At 46.5% G+C, this 22549-nt stretch overlaps 1 protein-coding gene across 1 annotated transcript in view; it reads left to right on the top strand.

The window, feature by feature from the left end:
- Positions 1–312: 312 nt before the first annotated feature.
- The window catches only part of LOC133350905 (teneurin-3-like), a 490302-nt gene continuing 468065 nt past the window's right edge, over positions 313–22549 (top strand). Inside the window, 1 exon segment of the mRNA XM_061565743.1 lies at positions 313–396. The gene's annotated coding sequence lies outside the window, so the exon portion shown is untranslated.

Genomic DNA, 22549 nt, shown 5'->3' with positions numbered 1-22549 from the left:
GCTCCTGCTACCGCTCCTGCTACCGCTGTTGCTGCTGCTCCTGCTACCGCTGCCGCTCCTGCTGCTGCTCCTGCTGCTCCTGCTACCGCTGTTGCTGCTGCTCCTGCTACCGCTGCTTCGCTCGCTTCTCTCTCTGCTCCCGCGCCCGTGCTAACCCCACCCCCTCGCGTGCGTGCGGGCGTGCGGGCGGGCTCAGCCCGCGATGATGTCAGATGGAGCAGGCGGTACCCCCCCCCACCCCCAGTCCGGGCACTGCGCTCATCCCATGCGCACTCGCCACAGAGCAGAAGCAGCAGAAGCAGAAGCCAGCTCAGCTCAGCCAGCTCAGCCGGCAGGCAGCTGACACTGCGCGCCGCCGCTTGTGCTCCCGCTCGCCCGCCCGCCGGCTACCGTACGGTGAGCAGTGTGACCAGGGGCATTGGGGTTAGAGGCGGGTTGGGGGGGGGGGGTCCATCGTATGAGAGGTGTGCTTCCATTGTGTACAACTTGCGCGGCGAGTAGCCTCGTCGGTGTGCGGTGGTCGCTGTTGATTTTTATTTCATTGGCTTTTATTTAACGATGCGATGTGACAGTGGCACATCTCCAGCACGCTGCGAGAGAGGTAGAGAGGTAGACAGAGAGAGAGCGAGAGAGAGAGCGAGAGAGTGAGCGAGAGGTGGGGGTTTACATAAAGCAAAGTTATTATTTAAAAAAAATATTAAGAAATGATGAACGAAGCAAAGTGCCGAATACACCGAGCATCTTCTTGTTTCCACTGATGGTAAAAAAAAGAGCAAGGCATGTTTCTCTCTGCGTTCTGTTACTCGCTCTGGGACGGGTAAGATTAACCCTGCCTCTTTTGCCGAGTGAGACGCCGCTGTTTGATGCGCGCACTGTGAATGCCGTGACATTTTTTGTTTGTTATATATTTTTTTTTAAACAAACATTTAGCGACGTTTCGGGCAGTTGCCCTTCTTCGTTGCGAGAGACGATGTCTCCGCTGCACGTGTTCAGTGAGCGTCGTTGATTGCAAACGCACCGTTGCCAAAGCGGCTGTAGCGGCAGCAGCGGCGGCGGCATCACAAACAATTGCGTCTAATGATTGACGGGTGGATGAACGGGATGCGTGTTCGTTGTTCAACCGTGCCCGTTTGTGTACATTTGCAATACCTGCGCGTGCGATTGTGTACACGCGCGCAAATGGGGTGCATCTGCGTGCGTGTGCATGGTGTGTGGGTCTTGAGTGCGTAAGCTCTGTAATGAATACGCGCATGTGGATATTGAAGCGCACACGTGGAATGTTCTTAGAATGTACACATAGCCGAAGGTAGAGAGTGTAGGGGATGTTCCTGCTCGCGTGAATGTACGTATGTGAATGTAGTGTGCATGAGCTTGCCTATGGTGTGGTCAGTTGTAGCGGTCAGCGCTACGCTGCGCTACGGAGCCGGGCGACACGTGTTCGATTCCCACTCACGGCCAACACCAGTGTGACGATTATCGGAACCGGTCATGGGCATCCCCTAGGTCGACTCAGCCTCAAATGAGTACCTGGTTCGGTGCGTAAAAAAATAAAACATCGCCACTGGGGAGACAAAGGCGGCCGGGCGCGGTGTTGGCCAACACACCTCGTGTGCCGTGCCGCCCTTCGTAGCTGCTCGCTAACAGCACTTGCCCCAACAGTCTGTTAAGGCTGTACGGGGGACCTTTGTCGTTGTGCGTGTGTGTTGTGCATCAACGCGCCACCTCCACACGACAAAGCGCATGTAATGGTGTGCCCGTGCAATGTGATCGAATGCCATCATCATCATCATCGCCACCGCCACCATCAGCCACGATGGATCCACTGCTTGAATTGAGGCTTCAAACAAGCCGCAAGCGTCACGACACCGCGACGTCGCGATACCACACGGCACCTGCCACGCGGGGTGGGGGGGCTGCAGAAGAGCGGCAGATTGTGCCGAGGGTTCCGTGCGACCCGGGCACATTTCTTAAGGCGGTGCTCTTTTAAAAATTTGTTTCCTTTCTTTCTGTTCTCCTCGCGAGCGTTTAACTTGGAATGCGTCCGCAAATCCGAAGGAAGAATAATAAAATCCACACTGGCCCGACTCGCGAACGCTATCCATCACTCAGCGTGTATGTGCGTGCGTGTGATTGTGTGAATCATCAGCACTTGGGGAGATAAAGGCGGCCGGGCGTGGTGGTGGTGGTGGTGTTGGCCACCCCACTCCATGGTGTTTGCCTTTCCTGAATAAGTGCTGGGTGCTACCGAAGCACTTTGCCCCAGTAGCCTGGACGGGCTTTCTCTGTGCGCTTTAGAGCCGGTTGTGTGTTATCACCAGCCACGCAAAGATCCACTGCTGGATGAATGCCTCTCCAAACCATCGCACATCTCTCACGTTCACGCGATAGTACATCAATCCACGTGGCCACCTGCGCACGAGCCAATCTCAGCGCTCCATCTCTCTTCGGTGGACGCGCTCTCTCTATTGAAGCCGCGTTTCCATCCCTTGAGCTGCCAGCCACTTGGTTATTATTTTTTGACCATCGGTCCATCAAACCCTTCTCGCGGCGTTGTTATTACTACCCAAGCCCACACACGCACTTACTTTAACACGACGCCGTATTTAACCCGCGAATACACGTGCTCACGCATTGTGCATTTACGTCGCATTGTGCCTATGTGTGTGTGTGTGTACGCATGAGTGTCGTGCTTACCCTGTGTGCATGCACGTAGATATAATGCATGCGCTACACGTAGGATCAGTGGAGTGCAACATACCGTACGTATCCTGTTGTGCGCTTCTTACTGGGAGCGGTGGCGCAGAGGTTGGCTCACCGCACCGTGAACCCGGCGTCCGTATACGTTCGATTTCCACTCACGGCTAACGTCAGTGGCGGGCGATATCTGGGGCGGCTCTGGGTCTCTCCCGCCCATGCGCCGAACGGTACCAAGCAGCGTGGTGAAGTATGCCCAATCAACCTCTGACGACCGACACGTGGTGGGGGACCCAGTGAACGTGGAACGTGGGGCCAATGTTGGTCCAACGGTTCCAACCTCATGGAAACGTTGACTGAACGTTTGCATATTTACTGGGGCGGCCTTCATCCAGCAGTGGATTGGCAAAGAGATGATTTTTTTTGTTATAACACGAAGTGAACTGCTCGAGTGTTCAAACGCTTCTCGAACGGGGACGTATTTTCTGAATATTGCACGACTTACGCAGACCATATGCCCTTGTTTCCCCTTGCAATTTAAAGCAAAAGTAGGGGATGCGTTTTATAAGCCAGGAGTCGTGCGCGCACGTGTGCGCGTGTGTGAGCAGTTCCATGTAATTGTATTTACAGCGGGCACAGGTTTGGGAATGTGCCCTACTTTCAAGAGCATCTTATAAACTGGAAAATCCGGCTATAATATGAACAAACATTTATTTTTTTGACCAGGTAAGGCTCACTGGGCGATATAGCTCTTTTTTTCGAAGCGACGTGGCCACAAATGATAGCTCAACGAAGTGGCTTATTACGTGGAAATGTATAGCAGCCAAATACCCTAAACACATGTCTCTAAACGTGGAGGGAAAACCGGAGGACGCGGAGATAAATTCACGCGACCACGGGGAGAATATGCAAACTCCAAATATATAGGCATCAGGGTTGAGATCGAACCAACGACCTCCTATTCTTAGGTTTTTTCGGTAAAGTCACGTAGGTAAAACATCAAAATTAATAAAAAATAAAAATAAAATAAAACAAAAAATCACTTTTTGTTTTATTTTATTTTTATTAATTTTGATGTTTTACCTACGTGACTTTACCGAAAAAACCTAAGAATATGAATTCTTGCAGTCACGAAAGCTTCAAATCTAGAATCAACGACTTCCTGTATACCAACCAAGATAGATACCATCTCATACACTGTGACACCTATATGGTGTTAATGACAAGGAATTCATAATTTTTATCCTCAATTAAAATCGTTTTTTTTTTTGGTGGCGGAGGGGCGGGACAAAAAAATATAGGCCGCAGAATATAACAAAAAAACGCGAACGATAATAAAACAGCTACAAGATGACAACTGCTGTTGATATATATACGGTCACAATTTCCACGTCAGTCATCGCCACTTGGCAAAATGTTTTTTAAATCTTGTGCAGCCGCTGTGCACGTGGTAGGAATATAATCCGGTTGTGGTGTGTGCAATGTGAAATCCTGAGCCCTTGCCTCCCTGACACTTGTGTCGCTGATGCGGTGAGTGTCCTTAGGTTTGTTTAATTTTTTATACCCAAACACTGTGTTCGTTCGTACAATTAAAGCGTGATTTATGTGCGTGCGTTTGTTTGTTGTTCAGCCTGCCTGAGAGCTGACTGTATTGAAATCAGATGTGATTGTTCAGAACACGTCCAAAGGCACTCGAGTTGGATTATATGCTCATTGTTAGTGTACATTCATGTTTTGGCATTTGTAGATAGTAAGCTTGGTAGCTGGGGTTGTGGGAACACGAGTGTCTTTTTTCGTGGCTAATTAATCTTATCTTAACTGTATTTCTGTAGCACCTCATAATAATGATGTTCAGCCGTTTGTCAGTACACTGCTCGAGGAAGGCATGCCCACACCTTTAAGAGACGTAGGTTGTCTGACGATACTCTACCATGGGATCCAGTGAAGGTTGGTACAAGGGATTGGCCAGGTCTGGCTCAGATATCGGTGTTCTTCGGTGTGGCTGGGAATTGGACTGAGTTTGTTGGCAATACATCTTACACACCTTTGAGTGAACAAGTCATAAGCATGTAAAAAAAAAAGAAAATTACTTGAAGCTGCTCTGATGCACTTGATGGGAGGCCCAAATGCCAGTGTCAATATGATAGTTTACCTTACTAGCCATGGTTCAAAGGTAAAGGTGAGTGCAGCTTACGCCTCTGCCTGTAGAAAGACCTCACCCAGAGAGGCTGCTCTCGAAGGTAATTTGGCCAACTCTCACCAAGCTGGCCCAACCATCTTGGAAGTAAGCAAGTGGGTAAAACTCAGGTTTTTTAACGCAATTCACACAAGGCCCAGCAGCGCTTGTGTTGGGAGTACCCACAGTTTGCCCCATCACATGCAACCTGCCGATCGACTAACTGTGGCGTATTCGGGAGGACAGAGATTGGGGGGGGGGGGAGGGCATTTAAGAAATGTGCCCATTTATTCAACTGCCATGCCTGGGAGATTGAATAGAACTGGGGGAATTCTGGAATGCAAGTCCGGTGTGCTCGCCGTTCTGCCACGGTGGCGTTACCTATACATTGCCACAGCTTGGGCTGCATCAGGGAACCGAGTCTTTTGGTGCCCTTCAAATGAAAGGATACCCTCTGCGTGTGTGCTGCTTTTTCACTGATCCCTGAAACGATGATTGGTTTTATTTCAACATCTCTTCCTGCAGAGTGTGCGTGGAGAAGGGGGCCTCTAAAAATTGCATTAAGGGGGCAGTTCGGGGTGGAGCAGGGCGAATGAAAGAAGGTGACAGTGAAGCATGCTTTAGTCAAATATCTATTAGGCGATGCAACCTCATTTTAACAAATCACCTCATTTGTATGACAGATAGGATACATCATGGACAGTGCTGGTGTCTCTGCCCAATGTAATCGGGGTCTCGTGGTGCAAACCCCTCACTTTAATAATCCTGAGAGAAACGTGTCTCTTTTTTAATATGTTCCTAAAATTAAGTACCTTCAACCGTTTAAATGTAAAAATGTTGAACTGTAGGGCTTCTTTGTTACCATTGAAACCAGAACCTCCTGCTTACACAGTGAAGCCGCCTTCTACCCTGCGCCTTTAATGAGTAGTATTATTATTATCCCCTGGAAAGCCATTTGTCCCTCTGCAAATTAAACACCGGCCACTTATGGGCACACCCCCTGTTTAATTATTCCTGGACGTCCTGCCTGTTTTGTGCTCACAACGACTTGGTGAGTGATGTAATTAGACATAGTTACAAAATGATCAGTTATGCCCTAATGAGGATCCATAATTTATTTTGTTTATTTCTTTTTATCGTGCTTCAGGACTTAAATAACGAAATTGTTCCGCGAAGGCATATTTAGCAATCGCCTATTGATTGACTTTTCAAGCAGATCGCTGATGGTATTAATGCGTTCCCGCAGCCTTCAGTTGAAAATTCAAATTGGTTATTAGGAGCTAAGGGGTGGGAGGGGCAGCCCACTGTGGGAGAAAGGATTTGCTGTGCATTTGTTGAGCAATCATTTGTGGCCAGGTCGCTTCTGAAAAAATTAACCCGTAAAAACAAAGTTTTTCACTATAAATCCTTTATATGCGTGGCGGCTGGAGTCCTCTCGTCCTCTGGCTTGAGATGGCTGCCACCTATGGGTCAGATGATTGCCTGCCACCATTAAGCAATTGGTAATTAAATATCTTTTTTTTTTCCTAGCAAGTGTAACATTTAGGGAAACAATTTTCACGAAAATTAATTGTCACGCACGACGAGTCTGTGTGGAAAATGTCAGCTCGATTGGATCACGGGAAGTGGGTTAAAAAACGACCGAAAGATTTGCACGGTCGTAAGCATGCAAGCAAGTGAACTAAATATAAAGGATTTAAAAAGAATGAAGAGCTCGGTGGGCTTTCCCCGCTAAAATTAAAGTAGTTTAGTTGTAGTTTGTGTGTGTGTTTTGATTCTCTTCTGCTTCACTTTGCACTCCTGTTGTAGATTTGTTTGTTTGTTGCTGTTGTAACCTTCTGACCCGTCCCTACTGGACATCTGTAAAAAAAGAGCTTAATAGCTCATGGGATTTCTCCAGGATAAATAAACATTCTCATTCTGATGTATCGCTTCCGACACGGAGCAGCTGGAGGCTTTTCATACACGCTGTTGACGGCGCAATTCTTGAGATCAGGTGGTCTGACTTTGTTACAAATATCACTGTCACATCCCACACTGGTCTCTCCCGACATAGGGGACCTCATCCGACACCTCTATAAGGCCTATTCGGGCGCGTGACTCGTTTTCAACCGGATGTTCCGTCTTGCCTTGCCCTGCGGTTGAGTGTCCAAATCAGACCTGGATCACAACGTGACTGCACGTGGGCTCACCCAAGGGGGCCGCCCACGCTCAACCTGGCGCTGCTCATGGATCACCGCACTTGACGTGGACATGCCTATCCAGGAGGTCTGGCTAGGGCGAAATGTTAACTACCTCGCCTGCCACACAGGAGGTCGTAGGTTCAGTCTTGACCCTGACGCCTGTATATTTGGAGTTTGCATGTTCTCCCTGTGGTGGAGTGGATTTTTCTGCGGGTCCTCCGCTTTTTCCCCTCCACATTTAGAATCAACATCACGCGTTTCGAGTATTTGGCTGCTGTAATTCTCCGCTTGATAAGCCCTTTCGTTGGGCTGTCATTTGTGGCCAGGCCACTTCTGGCAAAAGAGCTCTAGCTCAGTGTGCCTTACCTAGTAACATTTTAATTAGTTTAGTACATATCTTCTTGGTTCTTTCGGTAAAGTCACGTAGAATGGAAATAAAAAAAAACATAATAAAATAATTAGAATGGAAATAATAAAATAATAAAAATAAAACATTATAAATTATTTCTTTTATTATTTCCATTCTACATGACTTTACCGAAAGAACCAAGAAGATGAATCCCTGCAGTCACGAAAGCTTTAAATAGAAGTTTAGTACATAGTTTAGGATCGTGACACCTGGGGGAGAATTCAGATTGGTCCATTGATGGTTCAGCGACTGCTTCGACTGCTGCTGCTGCTCTTTGGGAGGAATAGGTTCAGTGGCTTCTTTTAAAAAAAAATGCTTGAGAAGATGACAATAATTCCTGTGGTTTGCTACCAGTCTTTGCCGGCTCGCACTTTCAAATCTAGCAACTCGGAGGAACGGGTATCTGGATCGCGCCGCTGAAGAACGAAGCAGCCTGCTACGCATGCAAGGCTGCCAAGTGCCTGTAGGAGGCAGATAGCAAAGCAGGTCACACGTGCGTCTACGCATGCCGCCTTTTCCCTTGTTTGTTTCCTCCCAATGTACGTGAACATACAAACGAGACAGGTTCAGAAAGGTTACACGTGGATTAACTGGCGCTCTCCAACATGCGCTTGTCTGTAGAAGAATCGAATGAGCGGTTGTCGGCGCAACATTTCGCGCGCACGTCTGTAAAGACTCCGTGCTTGCTGTGGGTTGCGTCTGCAAGTTTTTTTTGGGGCAGCCCTTTTTGATCAATTTGGCATGTGTGTGTATAGATAGTGAGTTCCAACCAGCAACACGGCTTTATAGGAAATGTTGTTTATATTGGCTCATCCTTATGGTTACCCTCCTCAACCCCGCCATTACGTCGGACAGAGCTAAGGCACGAGAGCTTGAAACCGCAGCTGGAAAGCGTAACAAAGAAATTGGCTGAATGTCCCAAGCAGGACCAAGAGCTCCCCTTGGAAATATTATTTTGACTCCGTTGAGGATTTTCTGGCTAAATAATTAATTACATTTTGTAAGTTACTCTGTGTACGCGAGCCACTTCAGGGATGTCAAGGTCCCAAGTGGGACCAGTATTTCCCCAAGTGCCAACCAAGTCAGAGACTCTTGCTGGCCCGGTGCACAGCTCTCTCTGCGGCAGTCAACAATGTGTGCTGTCATAAAACGTGCTCGGGGGGAGCCGGGCCAGGGAAGGGAATCCCTGGTGGCCACAGATTTCTCTGATAGGCAAGATTGGCATTGCCTATGCAGAGGTTAAGGTGTCTGTCAGCGTGACATTGTGCAATTGCTCGGTCGAACTCGGCGTGGGCGCTCCCACAGACCGAGGCAGAACACCCACGCTGTAAAATACATGGCTCAAAACATTTGTCTTCCAGAACTTGGAAGCGGGAATGCAAACAGCAGCGGTAATATTTTTGCAACAACAACAACAACGAAAATAGCTTAGAGAAAACGAACGCTCCGCACCGGCTAATGCTGGTAAAAAAAAAAAACCAGAAGTACATCTGCGTTGGCACAATAAAATGTAACCCCGTGGTAAGGACATCATAATTTGGGGTGATTCTACATTCGCGCTGGCGCACAAATAACAAAAAACGCAAAACCGTTCGTCAATAATAACCACGCCCTGGATATAGATGGAAACCAAACTAATCATCGGCGATTCATCTTCTTGGTTCTTTCGGTAAAGTCACGTAGAAGGGAAGCAATAAAATAATAAAAATAAAACATAATAAAATAATTCTCACGACGTTTCGGCCACAACGCAAGCAGCCCTCTTCAGGTGAAGACCGTCCTGAGGTGAAGACCAGGTCTGTCGGGGAGACAGACCTGGTCTTCACCTGAGGACGGCTGCTTGCGTTGTGGCCGAAACGTCGTGAGAATTATTTTATAAAGTTTTATTTTTATTATTTTATTATTTCCCTTCTACGTGACTTTACCGAAAGAACCAAGAACATGAATCCCTGCAGTTACGAAAGCTTTAAATCGAAAAATCATCGGCGATGTTTCGCGCATTGGCCCTTCGCGATGGTCCCTTTGCTGCGAAGAGCGTGTGTTGTTGAACAGATGGCGAGTTTTGAGGTGTGGGTGGGTTGGGGGGAAAACGAATTCCCGGGGAGGGGATGTGAATGTGGCTTTCACAGCTGATGACGACTTAAGAGTGGCCGTTGGTAAGCTGTTGCTTGTGCTGGGCCCGCCGAGGAACCATAATTAATTGTTAATTCATCCGCAGGGCGCACGCGGGGGCTTGGTCTCCTAAGCGATAAGAAATACCGACCGTGTCCAGGTCGTACGGCCCCCCCTCCCACGTTTCCCCGCGGCACGCGACCGATCCGCCGGCCGCCTGTTTAGAAACTCGCCCGTGCCTTTGTTCAGCTTGTGCTTGTTAGCACAGCGAAGCTTGAGACGATCACTACGGTCAGCAAGATGGGAGGGTGGTGGGTTTACACCCCCTCTACTTTCCATTTCCACCCCGTGTGTCCCCCCATGCACCCCCCCTCCTCCCAAACCCTTTTAAAACCATGATTCGGGGGGGGAGGGCTGAGGGGTTTGGGAATATCCTCCTTTGTTGTTTGTTATATATAAAAAAAAAACATGCAACTTCATCTACAGCTCGGCTACGAAACCTGGAATATTAATAATGACAGCGTTAAAGCGTGAGGGTAGAACGGAGGGAGATTTTAAATCGATAGCTATGGTGTAGCAGCTTCCAAGAAAAAAAAAGACTTGTGCTCTAATCATCAAACACCTCACTAAATCCCTAAAGGCACACCGGCGCAAATTTACCATACATCGCCTATATTGTTCGTCTGCAAAGAGGTGCAATTACGTCTGCAAAGTTGTGCATTTAAGAGATAAGTATATATGCCGGGGCGTTTAAAGGGTAGATGCACTTTCATGCGGCAGAATTGCGAGTTAACCAAGATGCGTGCCACGTTTCATTGCCTTGATTTGCATTGAACAGCGAAGTCATTTATAAAACCACAAGGCATTAAATGCATTTCTTTAAAAAAGAGGAACATTTCTGTGACCACGAGCTTTTGCCAAAAATCGCACTTATAATAACATTGAACACTGAATATGTAAATGTTGAAAACTGCCATTCATTCCGAATGCTTCATTATGCCCTTGGTTATTAATTTTAAATGCCAGTAATTAAAATAACCTTTCCACAAAACATTGAACTTTAAAGCCGTAAATGCTATCCACTTTTCATGACATATAACCGCGCTCATTTTTTTTTTCATTTAAGCCCACCTTGTTCACAAACAAGTGGATTTTATTAGCCGCGGTATGTCGACAGGCTGACCACAATTAAACTTGAACTCGTGTTTTCTGATGACTGTGCCGGTTTTTTTCGGGTGGCACTTTGGCAACAAATAATGAGGGCATGGCGGGGGCAAACGACTGTCTCAAGCAAATGCGACAGCGGAGGAGGAGGTCTCATTGCGAAAGGCTAAGGAATTGATCGCGACCTGCATCTGTTGAGCCGCACCGAGTAGGGCGGGCGCCTTGCATTGGCACCCCGAGTGCTCATTCGCCGGCACGAAGCCTTTGCCGATAGCTACCGGCGGCTCACACGAGACGCGGGGTCTCCTCCCAGCCAGTCTTAGTTCAATGATAATGTATTTTTTATGCTGTTACGCTTAGAGCGTGTGTGCATGAGTTTTGCGTTTGAATCGATAAGTGATTTGTACTTTCAACATTTGCCCCCCCCCCCGTCCATCGATTTTTTTTGATGGGGGGTGCGCTTGCTAACAAATTGTGCGTGTGTGTGTGCGCGCGTGTGTGTGTGTGCGCGCGTGTGTGTGTGTGTGCGGAGTTTGGGGTTTGCTGATGGCTTTATTATCGGGGTTCCTTTGTTTGTAGGTGGTGCATCATCCGTCTCGGCGATTACTCGCAAACAGCAAGCTGAGTCATTCTGACCTCTCGTTGGGCCTGACGAAATGAGACGTAAATTCTGGGAAAATAAATAACTGCGTGCCCTATGGCACGTAAACTAAAAAATTAAAGAGAACATTCAGTAAAAAATATTATAGAAATCGTGATGATTGTAATTTCTCGGCACTTGCTCATTGTTTGCCTTAAGTAGCGTTCATCGCTTCGAGGCAGGGAATCCATTAAAAAGGAAGGATTTAGTGCTTGAGACACATTTGCTCCTGTCGACGCGTTAAAAAGACTTTTGGGTTTTACGAGAACGGCAGTTAACGGGCGAGGACACTTTTCCGCAACTTTCGCATTGTCAGTTGCGATTTTTACTGCAATAGGTCTGCGGCTCATTTGTCTTTCCTCCTACGATTGCAATGGGTGTGGATATATATTGATTTTGACATAAAATATTTAACATGAGTGTAAGTCAAATTCCGCTTCATTCGTGGCATGCTGTGTCCCCTAAGATGCCGCATATTTATTCACACTGTCCTGTAAAGTGTGAGCTAAAGAGGCTTTTAGGAGTTACAGAAGCGTTGCACAGCGAATATCCAACTTGTCTTTTGAGCAGCATCTGGTAAAGGTCACGTCGAAAGGGCACCGGGGACTCCTACGGGTGTCCGAAATGAACGCAACTCGAAATAGTTGAAAGAAGGGCATTTGCCTCAAGCTATAGTTCTATTTTATTCTGAAAACATTTTGGCAGTTTAATAACAATAAGTTATTGCATGCACTACATCTGGCGTTGCAGCCAAGACCATTACTTATATTGTGACAGTGTCTCCGGGTGTGTACAACGTATACGTTTTGCATATATTGTATCCGGTAGATGGATTAAGTTGTTCACGGGCTGTTGACAAATAAAATATCCAACATTTGCGCTCAAAGCATCATCCCGTGTACTCAGTGTCTGGTCAGCTCCGAAAATGCGGGCTACCAGTAATTGGCCGTGTCTGCTATATTTGTTTCAACTCCCCAGTGGAAGGCTTATTTGTTTTTTCGAGCCGAGGTGACCGACCCTGGGTGGTCCGTTTTTTTAAAAACCCTTTATATTAAGTTCGCTTGCTTGCTTAGGACCGTGCAAATTTTTTTTAACCCACTTCTTGTGATCCAATCGAGCTGACATTTTGCACACAGACTCGTTGTGCGTGACAATGCATTTTCGTGAAAAAATTTTCTCCAAAATTTTACACTGTTTAAGGAATTTTTTAAAAATATTTAATTACCAATTGTTTAATGCTGCCAGACAATCATCTGACCCATAGGTGGCAGCCATCTAAAGCCAGAGGACGAGATGACTCTAGCCGCCCCGATGCCACGCATATAAAAGATTTATAGTGAAAAACTTAGTTTTTACGGGTTAATTTTTTTACATTGGTGCGCAACATCCTAATGGCTTTCTGTGGAAATGGTGGGGGGGGGGGGGGGGGGGCAAATGTCTAAGGGTAACTTTTTTGACCGCCGCTATGGCAGTCTCCTTCAGCGGCAGCACGTTGATGTCGGGAATTTGCCTCCGCGGTTTTCCTGCAGGATCACAGCGCGTGGCTATTAATCACAGTTGTTCAGGCCACTCCGGACGGCATTAATACAATCAATCTTTGGGGTAGTTGTCAGGAGAGTGCAGATTCTGGGTCATAAAATCTAATTTTTGTGACGCATGTTTCGTGAAATCTGATGAATCTCGGCTATGATTGTATTAAAAAAAGATGCTTTAATGAAATAAGTCTATGGCAGTATGTTATATGAATGCCACGAGGCTTTAGTGCTTAATGTAATATTAAATCACGAAACCTAACATTCATGCAATGTTGCCTATTTGGCTGCAAAACTTTGTTCCTTGGCGTTATATTCATAAAGATGTGTTTAAATATTCACAATTTTCTTGAGTTGCTGTTGGCAGGAGTTCTTTTAGATAGCAGGCTTGCTAGCATGTGCCGAGTACATTGCCGTTTAATGAGGAATAAATGTGAGAAACTACTGAATTACTACTGAATTTCCTGATATAAAAATGTAATTACTAATATCACAGATTTGATGGTCAGGCTTGGTCGATAGTTTTTTATAAAAAAAAATTGTTTATTTTGAAAATGGTATTTTTGAAAGGAGGAATTGAATTACTAATATCAATACATTCTAGGGTTAGGGTTATGCATGGTCATTCATCCTTTTGACACAAACGTTTTGAAATGAATATCAGAGACTGAAATATTACAGTTTTAAGTGCTCCATTCAAACTCAAAAATAAAGTTAACTCTGCGTAAAAAAAGTACACGTCTTTTGTACATTTGTACATATAATAGCTGATATGTTTAATTTAAGGATTTATTTAAGTGGAAATTGTTTTGACTTTAAACCCAGAACAAAGAATAACAATTAAAATGTATCAGTTGGGTGCAAGCCGATATCTTGTCTTCGTAAAATGGCTGTTTGGGATTGATATATAATCAAAACTCCATTATTATTTGCAATTACAGTTTATGTAAGGGTTGTGCATGAACGTTATGAATATTAGTTAGCTATGCCACACACAGTGGGATGCTGGCAGAACAATTTCCCGTCGTGACAGCTTCAACAACTGCGCACATTTCTTAAATCCCTTCCCTCCCCACCTGTGCCAATGCAGCAATATACATTTGTAACATCGCAGTTAAGCGGTCCGCGGTTAACCCCTCGACATGGTGGGGTAAAGTGTGGGCACTCCAACCCCTTCCAAGACGTCTGGGGGCCAGCGTGCAAGAGTAGACATCAACACCCTTTGAAGGGTGGCTTTGTAGAGCGCCCTCCAATGCAAGCCCATTCCGCCACCAGGGTTGGGGAGCAAGTCCTTACTGGGTTGCACCGTTACCTAATGCACAGAAGGTAACATCAACCGAGCAATTAATTCTTGGATATTTTTCACGGGTGTAAGGACTTGCGAAACAAAGAGAAAACGTACAGTCCTCTTCCTTATCATCCTCGTCGTCGTCACACTCGCTTTATTGATCGACGGCTTGGTACGAACGCAATTTCATAGGCGAGTGCAGGAATTTTGAAGAAATAGATGAAAATCAACTCTTTTATCCTGAAGAAGCTCCTAGGACATTGAGCGCAACATTGGACGTTGTGTCTGACAGCACCCGGTACAACACGAAACACACGGCTTGACTGTTGAACGGCGAACACTTGCCATCATCAAGATCAGAAGTCATTGCACTTTAACTTTCCAGACCAAAAAATATATATTTAATCAGAGAAGCCTGCTTCAGATGGAATTCAGGTGTATTGCAGAAGGGTTTGCTCGGTTATCCTAGGTACATGAGGCATCGCACATGAATGAGAATTCTTCGAATCTGGTATTTATTCCTGACACCAGACAGGTCAACAACCTATTGCTCGACTCCATTGAACAGGTCAAACCTTTGGCCTTTGCAGGAAGATGTCACCACACGCACGATGACGATGTTGACATCTTTCGATTTAAAGCTTTCGTGACTGCAGGGATTCATCTTCTTGGTTCTTTCGGTAAAGTCACGTAGAAGGGAAGTAATAAAATAATAAAAATAAAACATAATAAAATAAAATAATTCTCACGACGTTTCGGCTACAACGCAAGCAGCCGTCTTCAGGTGAAGAATGAGACACTGCCAAGCTAGGAGCTTATATATAAGCTGGGTTGGAGGTGGAAGAAGAGCGCCTTAACAAAAATAATGTGCATATCAAGAGGAATTTAGTTGACATCTGCACAATCCACCAGCCTGGATGCTGAGTTGCAGTCATGCGCCACCACAAAGTGAGCGATGAGGAGGGGAGTGAGGATAGTTTGAGAGCAGCGGGCAACCCCTTTGCAGGGGTGAGCGGGGGGGGGGGGATCGCAGGGTACAGGAGTGCACTGACAGGTCAGAGGAGTACAGATTCCAGAGTCCCATGCCACGCGGGAGAGATTTTCACCACATCCAGCTGCAAGCCGTGGCAGAACAGTGCAACGGGGGTCTGTCAGATGCCTTTGGCGGCTCCGCTTGTGACCGCGCATTAATATATTTGCATAATTTTTTGTTGAGAACAAAAAAAAAACATAACATCTTCCCGCATTAGTCATTCTGCACCAACAGTTTCCAAGAGAGTACGAGGCAGCCCGCTTAACGCGAAAGAGCCAGCCTGTCTGCGGGTAAACACGTTTTGTGAACATGGTCGAAATGCAAATGCCGAGTGAGTGTTTTTTTTTCGGTGGTTAATTGGTGTGCTTGCCTCTGACCAGTTAATGAGGCCGTCTGATGAACTTGAACAGATGTGGTTTCAAAACACATGCCAGATTTCGCCTGTGTTGTGTTTGAAGCAAACTGTCTCTCCTCTTGCAGAGATGTTGCACTTACTTGTCTCTCTGTGGATGTACTGTAATCTAAATTATTAAATTTGCATCAGTAGACTATTGTCACCAACGTCCTTGCGAAATTAACCCACTGTGCCAAGGAGGCACAACCCCTATTACTATCTCATTGTGATTCCAGTTTTCAGTGCATTAAAAATATATAAAGGAGAGGGATTCTCTGAGGATTTTTTTTTGGTATGACCCATGGCCTCCGTGTGAATTCATTGTGCGGGAAGCCGTTCACTTCCGCATGCATATTAAAGAGTGCTTAACAAAACATTAAAAAATCACGTTGAGGAGTGGCCGATGACAAAAACTCACAGCGTGATATGGCCACTACCCTCCTCCCCCCCCCCCCTTTCTTCACATTACACGATTTATAATTATTATTTAGTCTGGAATTTGCAAATGCCAACGACTGCTTGTGGGATGAAATCTCGGGCGCGCCTTTTCCGTGCCAAGTCTCGAGTCAGCGGCCAATCCCAGAGGCAAGCTGCGCCTAAATAAAAGCGCATCAGTGTCACGCGGAGATGCACATCGTTGTAAGCAAGGTGGGGGGGGGGGGGGGGGTGTGCAGGGTTGCAGGTGGGCGGGGGTGTTACCGACTAAGTCATTGCATTGCGACAATAGTTGGGAACGGTGGTTGTCAGCCACAGACTGCAGTGTTCACGGCCCCATAGCCTGACCGACGCTATTGTGCGGGCAGGGCAGCGCGCGAGTGCGAATGTGTTGATGCTTTTAAATACGACCCGATGCTTGACTGAGAAGCGGGGTGAGCTGGGCCAGTCTTGTAAGTGTAAACATCTTATTACCGACCCAGGAGTCTGCTGTGTGAAGAAGGCATCACCTATGACAAGGGCTGTTTTGTGTTCGGTTCGAGCGTAATGGAGCGTGCTTAGGTCTGGATGGTATAATGCTCTAAAAAAAAAACCTTAGTTAATGTATTAATGTATATATATATGAAAACGTAGAAGGTTTAGAGAATGTTACGTTTCAACGATTCCTAATATATGGTTGAGTCGCACGCTTCTGTATCTCGCTGCTTGCGATAAAACAACATTTTTCCTGTATAAATAATAAAAATAGAAAGTTTACATTGCATCGGAGCGTCTGTGTCATAATTTACAATATTGCTGGAACAAATTGTTATTTTCATTGCGTTCACAAAGCAATTTACAAACAGCTGACGTGCTAGAAAATAATAAATTATACATTCCTCATGATTATTCATCATTCCAAAATCCAGAAGCTAAGACAATCTTGTTGTTTGTCTGCGAAAGTGCTGAGGCGGCTTAGCCTCGTAATTTACGTAAGATTTTCGTTTTAATGTAACGACTAATTGTCTCTGCAGGTCACGGGACAAATAGGTGATCCAAAGGAGTGCGCAAACACAAGCCCGACGGCGTAAGGGTTGTGCCGTGGACCCATGATGTCAAAGGGGTAATGCCGCACGCGAGCTAATAAACACTCGGTGGTGTGAGATAAAAATAATACGAAGGCACCTCGGGTTCACGTTGTTAATTCGATGCAAGTAGGGGGACGCGTGGCAAGAGAAGGGTTATTGTTGGCTTAGCGGCCACCATCTGGGCTAAATGCCTAAGCAAATGGTCCCGGTGTGTAGAGTTCACAATATAGCTGCAGTTTAATCACCAAGGGGGGAAAAAAAATCAAGATTTCAAAATGATAGAGAGTACTCCAACATTCCGTTTCCTGTTATTCTCCAATGAGCCCCATCTCGACACATCTCAGAAGCTAAGCAGGTTTTTTTAGCCTGGATAGTGCTTGGACGGGTGACCATCACCATCATGCACGCACACAGACACACAGGTTGTCGTGTGAATTGCGAGGCTACGTGGTAGGGTCAGCAGAGGGCTGTGGAGCAGAATTCACTGTTGTATGTTACTTCTGTGCTCCCCGACATCGCCGGCTCACAACGACCCAGCGTCATGGTGTATTGACAAACCCACCACTGCGACTGGGCACGGGTGTGTGGGTGAAGGCTTTCATCCATTCGCGAATTGAAAATGGCTGTGGTTTTTGTTCTCTTCTTGATGTAGACTCTTTCTTGCTTTCTTACGACACAAAAGCGTGGAGGAAATGTGAGGGTGAGAGCCAAGGCACTTGGAATGGGGTTGAGTGGCGGTGGAGAGAGGGAAGAGGGAGCTGGAATTAAATAAGTGCAGCATGCACGGCCTGATGATGGCTCGGTGGGGCGGTGCGATGCACAAACGTTGCCCAATAATGGGCTCGCTCATGTTGAGAACGGAGCTGTAATTAACTGACGTAGCAACCAAAATCCTTTTTATGAGTTTTTGTCGCGTGCAATGACCTCGCAATCAATGGGGGGATGGGTGGGGGGGGATATGCAATCACGCTGCGGCGAGGTGAGCAACCCTCTCTTACCCCTGGGGGCCGTGCGATGCTCATCCTTCAAATGTACACAGATTTATTTATCAACCTCAACCTCGGCAACGAGTAGCAAGCACGATGGCGGGCAGCCGCGATGCAGGTCACATGACCCACACGGGTGCCGTTCAGGCCTTAATAGGTGCTCGCTGACAGCACTTGCCCCAGTGGTTATATGAGGCCTGTCGAGGAGATATTTTGTTTTTATATTGGTGGCGTTATCCCATCAACGGTGCCTCCGAATCCCGGCCATTTGCGGAAGTGGCAGTTGGAAATGGATGTGCCTGGTGTGAGACCCTCTTGGGTTGGACTTTAAATGAGTGCAGTACAACGTCGCATATCCATCCGTCACGTCTCCACGCGGACCAATTAACTGCACACACCCAGCGCAGTTTATGTGCGTGGTGTAACTGTAATTGTTTTGGATTTATGTTCACACATCTGACCTCATGCCTCGGCCCTCCAAGCCAAGTTGGATATGCGACGTCGTACGTGTGTACAGGGTGGTTCAGATATCTTGTGACCACCCCCACCGCTCTCCCACAATTAATTATCTTTCAAACAGAAATTAATATGTGAAGGAAAAATAATGTTCGGGGAGGGATGTCAATTAATTGCGGGGGGGTCACAAGACGCCTGGACCACCCTGGGAACAAGTGGCTGGTGTTGCTGTGCTTAAAATCGACACAAAGCACATGGCATTGACCCCCCCCCCCCGCCTGCCATGTTGGTGCCACCAGCATTAATCAATGATTTCCACAAGCGCTTACCGCTGAATACACATAGGCTTACACGGTGATTTATTTCTTTTCAAAATTGTCCCTATTGTACGTACGCAGTAAATGTACCAAGGACAAGGTCAGAAAGGAAAACGCAATGACAATTATGTATTGTGAAAAAAAACACGGTATTTTTGTTATTCCGCTCTCAGTCATTTTCTGTTTAGAAATCAGTGTCTGGTAGAATAAGAATAATGATGACAATAGGGCCCTTTACCCTTGAAATCCTCGGATGTTCGGCCAATCCTATTCTTGACTTTTAGATATGTGGATGGAGGTTAGATTAACCAGAGAACATCTACACACAAGAGGGGGTGACACCCCAAGCTCCACACAGATAGATTCACGAATCCATTACTCTATTGCCATCTCTTGTCCCATTTTCCAACAGTACTTACAACTGGAAGGGGGTGATGAGGGCAGAATAGTAAATTACATCATGATTGCCCATTGAAATAGATGCAGAAAAATGCAAAGACAAAGATTCACCATAAAACTTGCATAGACTGCTGGGGCAAGTGTCGTTAGCGAACAGAGTAAAGCCAGCATCACGTCCATCCCAACTTTGTCTTCCCAGTGCCGATGTTTACACACTGTATCAGGCACGTATTTAAGGCTAAGTCAACCTAGGGGAGGCACAGGGCCAGTTCTCATATCACTCACTGCTAACGTTAGCCGTGGCTAGTAATTGAACTCACGTTTCTGAGACCACAGCATAGTACACAAATGCCCGTGTCACACCTCCTCGCATAAATGCACGTGTGCACACAAAAATGAATGGGTGCGTGTGTATAGGTCATCGTTTATCAACTGCTGGATGAAGGCCTTCCCTAAGCCGTCACCATCTCTCGCAGTCATTAGTACATTAATTCATAATTTGCCACACGTGGTATTCGATCTCTTCTCATAGAGCAGGATTATCACAAAGGCGGCATGTCTCTCAGACGTAAAATGTGACAGCAGGGGGTGACGTTGCTGTATGTAATCCAAATTTAGTCATTTGCAGCGTAATTATTCAAATTGTACAAATTTGGACCATAGCAACCACCATAATGGTATACTCGGGGTTGGGTGTTGGTGGGGGTCACTGATCATCCACTGTAAAGTTTGACGGAGTGCGTCATTAGTATGGTGAATACAACCGCGGTATTAACCAGGGCAGCCTGCCGGATTCGAACCACGTACGTTCGCTGCGACGGTGCCGCCCGTGTGGGCGTACACACGAACGCTTGATCCAGTGATGGGCCGAGGCCAGAGTAGGTGGTGCAGTGTGCGTGACGTTAAGCGCCATGCAATGCGTTTCGCTCCTAAATCACTTCTGTGTCTGCGCCATAACCATAAATGGACACTTTTAAAGCCATCATTGGCGCTGCTAATTGTGTTGTTCTTGCCCACAGTCACGTGATGAGTCGAACGTACACGTGCACAAACCGTGCAGACACTTAACTGTGTATATATATTATTTATTTGTGTGGATGGGGAAAAAAAAACAATCTGCATCCCTGGTGTGCAAGAGATTTAGAAGTTTGTGCTTGGGCAAGCAGAATTCGAATTTTTTTTAAATCTTGCATTAATAACGTCTATGATTTGGTGTTCTCTTTAAATATATAAAAAAACATGCAGTTAGCTGCTGTCCCAAGCATGGATTCATTAAAATATGATATTGAAACTTAACCTAGGAGACACCACGCACAAATACAATTAGCTGATGTGTAAAATCAATGCAGAGCAATGCAATTAAGATATTAGGATAACAAGCTGGGCAAGCAAGCTCAACGATTGGGCCTTCATTTTTTTTGTCTCGATAAATCCTTAACGATGGCATACGAAGGAAATAGATATATCTCGGCATTTGGAAGACGGTCAGGGTTTTTGTGTGTCATTGCGATACCACGGGAGTTATGTGTCAGTGTAAGTTAATGTAGAAAAAGTAACACAAGCTGAAAACTTCATATTTACTGTATATATATATATAAAAATACAAATCTCTCATATGTCACCACCAAACAACCCATTTTGACGTGCTGTCTCCAGGTCGTTTCATAGACCTTGGGCTAAGTTTAACTGAGGTCAGTTCAAAGACAAAGATCTTCCATCTGTTGGGGTGAGTGCTGTTAGCAAGCACGTTTGAGGCTGGCATGACTCACGAGGGGATGGTGGTGTGGTCAGCCACTGCACTTGGATACCTTTTTACCACACTCAGTTTAGGCTGAGTCAACTTAGGCGGGAGGCCCATGTTGGCAGGCAATATCAACCGCGTCACTGAAAATGAACACAACGCTCGTATCCTCACGCACATACACACGTGACGGCATTTTTTTGGTTTTAAATATATATTCCCCTGCAGAGTAGAAAGAGAACGATGACTCAAGCAGTTACAATGTGTGAATATTATTCGCGTATTTAACTTCGTGTCGAAGAGTCGGGTTTGCACGAAAGAAATTAACGCGTTGACGAAAGTGCACGGCGTGTGCATGCAAAGCAGTGCGCTTATTCGCAGAGGTAGCTGGCGGGGCGGGGGGGGGGGCGCTGAGTTGAAGACCAAGATCCTCACGGTTTGCAGCCGTCGACGGTCACAAAACAACATCCGACGCGGCGGTGAATGATGGGCCAGGAACGATCGCATCGGGGTGCCACGCGGTTGCCCCGGATAGCGGGCGGCCGTGTCGGAGGCACCCCACCAATGCTGCTGGGGCACTCGCTTTGTGCTCTGGCTCTGAGTGTCTCTCTCTCTCTCTCTCAGGAGGTGCATAATGGCCATGTTCTCCTGGCTTTGCGCTTCCTTGGCGACGGTAGATAAACGAAACTGAACTCGATATATTTTTTTATTTTACCATATAAAACCCACTGAGCTATATGGTTCTTTTTCAGAAACGACCCGGCCATAAATGATAGCTCAACGAAGTGGCTAGTAACGTGGACATTTATAGCAGCCACACACTCTAAACGCACGCTTCTAAATGTGGAGGCACAAACCGGAGGACCCGGACAAATATCGATGCGACCACGGTGAGAGAGAGAGATACACGCACGCAAACTCCAAGCAGGTATCGGGGTCTGCATCGAACCCACGGCCTCATTAATACCAGGCCGAGGTAGTTGACATCTCGCCACCGGTGACCTTCGTGAACGGCGTCAGGTCACTGCGTGGACACTGCGGGACACTTTACGTGCAAACGGCGCCGGGCCCCGCAGCGCGAACGCGCCGAACGAGCGGCGTCGCACGACGCGACGTTTGAGCGAACGAACGAACGTCCCCTGGTTCTCGTTCCCCCAGAAATATCTCCGAGATTAACTCCGCATCTCCCGAGGCCCTTTGACCTTTTGTGTTTAGTGCGTTGTCATTTCCCACGCACCTCCGTTGAGCGCACGGTTGGCTAAACACGGTGCAAAAGAAGTTCAATGTGTGTACCATATGCACGACTGGATAGCAAAACTCAACACCATACGTTTAAATGTCCTTATTTCTCTATACGACATCATCGTCATCATTTGCGGATACGTAACTGATTGCTAAATAAAACTTGCATTATTCGTGCTCTTCAGGCATTTATACTTACCCAATGTCTAAGTTTTACTTAAATGTAATTGGCTTACCAACTTTTCCGCAGGTTTTGCCAAGAGTTGAGTAGACTCACCAAT

Source organism: Lethenteron reissneri, chromosome 35 (genome assembly GCF_015708825.2).
Source record: "Lethenteron reissneri isolate LAM-NWPU_2019-01 chromosome 35, ASM1570882v1, whole genome shotgun sequence".
In the NCBI taxonomy this organism is placed as follows: domain Eukaryota; kingdom Metazoa; phylum Chordata; class Hyperoartia; order Petromyzontiformes; family Petromyzontidae; genus Lethenteron; species Lethenteron reissneri.
The sequence above is the reverse complement of the archived record's forward strand: the minus strand, read 5'-3'. Positions and strand labels throughout refer to the sequence as shown.